We start from the raw sequence: 5,367 nt of genomic DNA on the forward strand, positions 1-5,367 counted from the left end.
GCCTACATCTAGTTACTAAGTATGTGACCTGCACCAGGTGGTGGTCTCGGTGCTAGGGATACAGAATTGAACAGACAGAATGAAATCCTAGCAGGTGGAGAAAGACAATAACCACACAAATGAAGAAACAGCTGGTAAGCCTTTGGTCTGGAGAGAGGACAGTCTAGCATGGACCATGAGTCATTGTGGCTGGAGGAAAGGTTAATTTCATGCATGAGTCTGTTTTACATTGCTACAAAATAGTACCTGAGACTGAGTAATTTACAAAGAAAAAAAAGGTTTATTTGGCTCTCATTTCTGCAGGCTGTACAAACATGGTGTCAGCATCTGCTCAGCTTCTGGTGAGGCCTCAGGAAGCTTTTACTCATGGCAGAAGGTGAAGCAAGTGAAAGTCCATCACATGGTGAGAGGGGGAGCAAAAGAGAGGAGAAAGTGCCAGGCTCTCGTCAACTACCGGCTCCAAGTGAAAGAATGGAGGGAGAACTCATTACTGTGAGGACGCCACCAGGCTATTCATGAGAGATCCGTCCCTATGACCCAAACACTTCCCACTAAGCCCCACCTCCAACACTGAAGATCATTTCAACATGAGATTTACAGGGGACAAACATCCAAGCCATATCACTTTGTCATAGGGAAGCCTCCAGTGGGGCTGTCACTCTAAGTTTCTGATGGTTTTATTTGCAATTGGTGCCTGATTCCACGTTACAGCAGCCACGCAGGCTCAGTGGAGGCTGGGGTGCCTGGAGAAGTAGCCCAACCCAGAGCTCCAGGGAGACAGGAGGGTAATGCTTGCAGATAAAGGAAAGGCTGAGATAGGGCTTTCAGAAATAATCTAGGGAGGAGGAGACGACAGGAGCAGGAAAGGAGGAATGACGTTGGTGGGGGAGAGTGCACAGGGATGGCCCGGATTTTGGTCCCAACCTCCTTACCTTCCTCAGGGAGTTCTAACGACAGCCTCGTTCTCCCATCCACACCCCTGGTTTTGCTCTAAGTCTCTAGTTCCCTCATCTTCATTCCATTTTCTCTTTATCCCACTCTCCCTTACTTTGCCTCATTGCCTAAATCCCAGTGCCTCCTTTGCTTCCTTTCTCTATTTCTTTCTTCCTTAACTTTTATCAACTGTCTCCCTTTCCATCGCTATTTAATTTGCTCCTCTCTTACTCTCTCATCTCTCACCCAAATAATCCTCCTCCCTGGATTTTCCCTTATCATTTCTTCTCTAAAGTCTCTCACTTGACTCTTCCTCTTCCAGTGTGCTCATGTTCTCTCTCTCTCAGCCTTCCCCCCTCACTCTCCTCTCTTTCCTTCTCTCTCTTAGTCTCTCCATCTCCCTCTCTTTTTTCCTCTCTCTCTCCATCGCCTCTCTTCCCCCTCCTTCCTCCTCCCCTTTTCTGTTCCCCATCAACTCCTTGCCCAGCCCTCAGTACCCCGCTTCTCTTTCACTTTCTCCTCTCCCTTTGAAAACCATTTCCCCCTCTGGTTCCTTCCTACCTGTCTAGTCTTTAGTAACTGCTTTCTCTTTCTGAGATTCAATTTTCTTTTCTCTGGTTTTATAATAATTGAAAAGGACAATGTGTTAAATATTTTCCACCTCTGTTCTCTCCTCTCATCCCATCTCCTTGCTTTCTTTAACCTTTCCCCATGACTCCTGTTTCACCCTCTCCCTCTCTCTCTTGTTCCCTCCCTGCCTCTTTTGCTACCTCTTTTCAGCTTGGCTGGAGAGTGAGGAAGGCACTGGCCTCATGCTTCTCACTTCTGGGCTCAGGCTGTTCCACACCATGCCCTGAAGCCTGTGTACAGTCTACCCCTGTTACCTCCAGTCCCCTGTCTGTGTTCTGCTCTGCACCTGTCACCATATGAAACTGTCTGGTTTATTTTTCTGATCGCTTGTTGTTACTGGAATGTAAGTTCCTTGCGGCAAAGACTTTGCCTGTTTTGTCTGTGGCTCTGCTCACAGTATTCAGAAGAGTGTCTGCGCACAGCAGATTCTCCACAAGTATTTGTTTTTATGGAATAGATTTACAGTAGGAGGAATGGATCAATACATAGACATATGAATGGAAGAGTTTTTAATAAAATTAAGCCAGGCCTAAGTGATGGGAGCATCATTGCAACAACAAATATAGAGAGAGTCTGCAGAGATGCCCCATATTGGATCTGCATCTGTTGGATGCATCTGAAATATACTCCTGCTCCCAATCCTTGTAGAGATTTCTGCCACTAGACTACCTTAAAGACAGTAAATTGCTCCTGAAAAAATGACCATCCTCCACTGAGCACAGCCAGAGAGGCATATACTGAATTGTGTTATGTGATGATCTCCAGGTCTTCACTGGAGCAAAACTAACTTGAATGAAGCCTTAGGTAGCCCATCTGTGCCAGGCCAGGTTGTAACCGACTAAGTATACATGGGTCCACATCCCTTCTCAAATCCCCCAAACAGTGGTTCCTAAGCCAGATACTACCCTGGAGTAATATTTATGGGCCTGCTAACTTGTTTTCAAGCCAAATTAATCAAAGACCTAATAGGGAGGCAGATTTTTTTTTTCTAAGTTAATGAACAAATGAATTTTCTATTCATTATTCATTGGCTTTTGAAATTTAATGAATAGCTCAGGGACAATCACTAAATGTTAGTATTTATATAAAATCAGCACCAGCCAGATTCAATATGCATCAAGTATTCAAGTATCAGTTTATTATATGTAATGAATTCCACTTACTACTTTAACTATCTGGTATTTATCAACTTTAAATTTTTAATGAACAAAAAGTGATGAATTCATTAAGAATGCCCTCAGTCCCCATGCTTCTGTAGTTTGATTCCTTTGTGAGAAGTGGATAAAATTTTCCGCAAGAGCTTGCATTGTCTTTTATTCATGTCTGTCTTTTAAATATTTGTTTTGTTTCCAGCAGAACTAATCTTTCCCTTGATATTCATGTACTTTTCCATTAATTTCTTCTGCTGCTGGGAAAATATCTTTCCTCCTTTTCTTTCCAGAAAGACATTCATAGACTTACGATTAATGATAAACCATCAGAAGATGAGATGTTTTAAGGCTACTACTTTGTGATAACTTAAAACTCACAGCAAAAGTATAAGAGAAAAAATAAAACTCCATTTCAAAAGTCCTCATTCATTTCCTGTAGTCTATCCCTGTAGATATTTAAAGAGAATAAACTTGGAGCTGCTTTCAAAAGTAGAGAATAAGAGATTGATATTGCCCAGGAGAGCCTCTTGACATATCATTATGATGATAATCAATATTATAATCATTAAGTTGCAGTTTTAGGAAGGAGCCTAAATATGCTGGAGGCAGAGACATGAAACAGTTTTACTTTTTCCAGTTAAAAATCTTCCTTCCCTGGCCGGGCACGGTGGCTTATGCCTGTAATCCCAGCACTTTGGGAGGCCAAGGTGGGGGATCACAAGTTCAGGAGTTCGAGACCAGCCTGGACAGTATGGTGAAACCCCATCTCTATTAAAAATACAAAAATTAGCTGGGTGTGGTGATGTGCTCCTGTAGTCTCAGCTGCTTGGGAGGCTGAGGCAGAAGAATTGCTTAAACTGGGGAAGTGGAGGTTGCAGTGAGCCGAGATCGTGCCACTGTACTTCAGCCTGGGCGACAGAGCGAGACTCCATCTCAAAAAAAAAAAATATCTTTCCCCTTGGGCAGTGTTTTGGGTTTTAGTTTTTGGTTTTTGGCATCCAAATAAGGATAAAGGATATTTTTAGTCATTTTTGGTTACTGAAGCCATCATTTAAGTTATTACACCTCATCTGTTCATTTTTATACTTTATTTCATATCCTACTCAAGTTTCCCTGCCACCCCACTATCTGTGCAACAAGCCAACTGATGCTTCATTAATGGCCCTGCAAGCATGATGGGGAGACTAGGGAATGTGGTATCCTCTCACCTCCTTCCCATTCATTTTGGGCAAAAGAGTAGAGAGCAGAGAGCTCCATAGGTGATTGCCTGTGATCAGATTGTTGCTGATGGGCTTGAGGAAGGCAAGCACTGGCTTCACAATTCCCCCTTTGCATGAGTCTCCCTCCAAAACAGGCCTTTTTATTCTCATTTGCCCTCTAAAGGCTGAATTATGGTGCACTTCATTCCACTGCTACAAGCACCTCTTAGCCCCATGTGCGGTAGTCCTCAGTCAGCCTGAAATCCCCAGTTAGGTCTCATACCATCATGGACTCAAACTTTGGGACCTATGAATTGGTAGGGTCTATTTCTATAACTCTTGGGAATGGAAACATGAGGACAGTGGTCCTCTTTTCTTTTTCTGCCTGAACTTGCTACCAGATCAACCTCACCTGATATGGCTTGGCTCTGTGACGCCAGCATCTCAAACTGTGATCTCCACGTGGCAGGGGAGGTGCCCGGTGGAAGGTAATTGAATCATGGGCATGGACTTCCCCCTTGCTGTTCTCATGATAGTGAATTCTCATGAGATCTGGTTGTTTGAAAGTGGGCAGTATCTCCTCTCTCTCTCTCTCTCTCTGTCTCTCTCTCTCTCTCTTCTACCATCAAGAGAAGAAGGTCCTTGCTTTTCCTTCACCTCTGCCATGATTGCAAGTTTCCTGAGGGCTCCTGGTCATGCTCCCTGTTAAGGTTGCAGAACTGTGAGTCAATTAAAAACCTCTTTCCTTCATAAATCACCTAGTCTCAGGTAGTTCTTTATAGCAGTGTGAGAATGGACTAATATAAAAAGTTGGTATCAGATAGTGGGGTATTGCTATAAAGATACCTGGAAATGTGTAAACAACTTTGGAACTCATTAATGGGCAGAGGTTGGAACACTTTGGAGGGCTCAAAAGAAGACCAGAAGATATAGAAAAGTTTGGAACTTCCTAGAAACTTGTTGAATGATTGTGATCGAAATGCTACAGTGATATGGATAGTGAAGTCCAGGTTGAGGTGGTCTCAGATGGAGTTGAGAAACTTACTGGGAACTGGCATAAAGGTCACTCTTGCTATGTTTTAGCAAAGAGACTGACAGCATTTTTCCCCTGCCCTAGAGCTTTGAACTTGAGAGAGATCATCTAGGATATCTAGTGGAAGACATTTCTAAGCAGCAAAGCATTCATATCGTGGCTTCTCTGCTTCTAACAACATACAGTCATATGTGTTTACAAAGAGATGGCATGAAATTGGAACTTGCATTTTAAAAGGAAGCAGAGCATAAAAGTTTGGAAGATTTGTGGCCTGACCATACAGTAAAAAAGATAAACCTATTTTCTGGGGAGGAATTCAAGCCAGCTGCAGAAATTTGCATAGGTAATGAGGAGCTGAATGTTAATAGCCAAGATAATGCGGAAAATGTCTCCAGGGAGTTTCAGAGATTTTTCACAGCAA

The sequence above is a fragment of the Sapajus apella genome, unplaced genomic scaffold, assembly GCF_009761245.1.
Source record: "Sapajus apella isolate SASKATOON/1434 unplaced genomic scaffold, GSC_monkey_1.0 scaffold3, whole genome shotgun sequence".
Classification (NCBI taxonomy): Eukaryota; Metazoa; Chordata; class Mammalia; order Primates; family Cebidae; genus Sapajus; species Sapajus apella.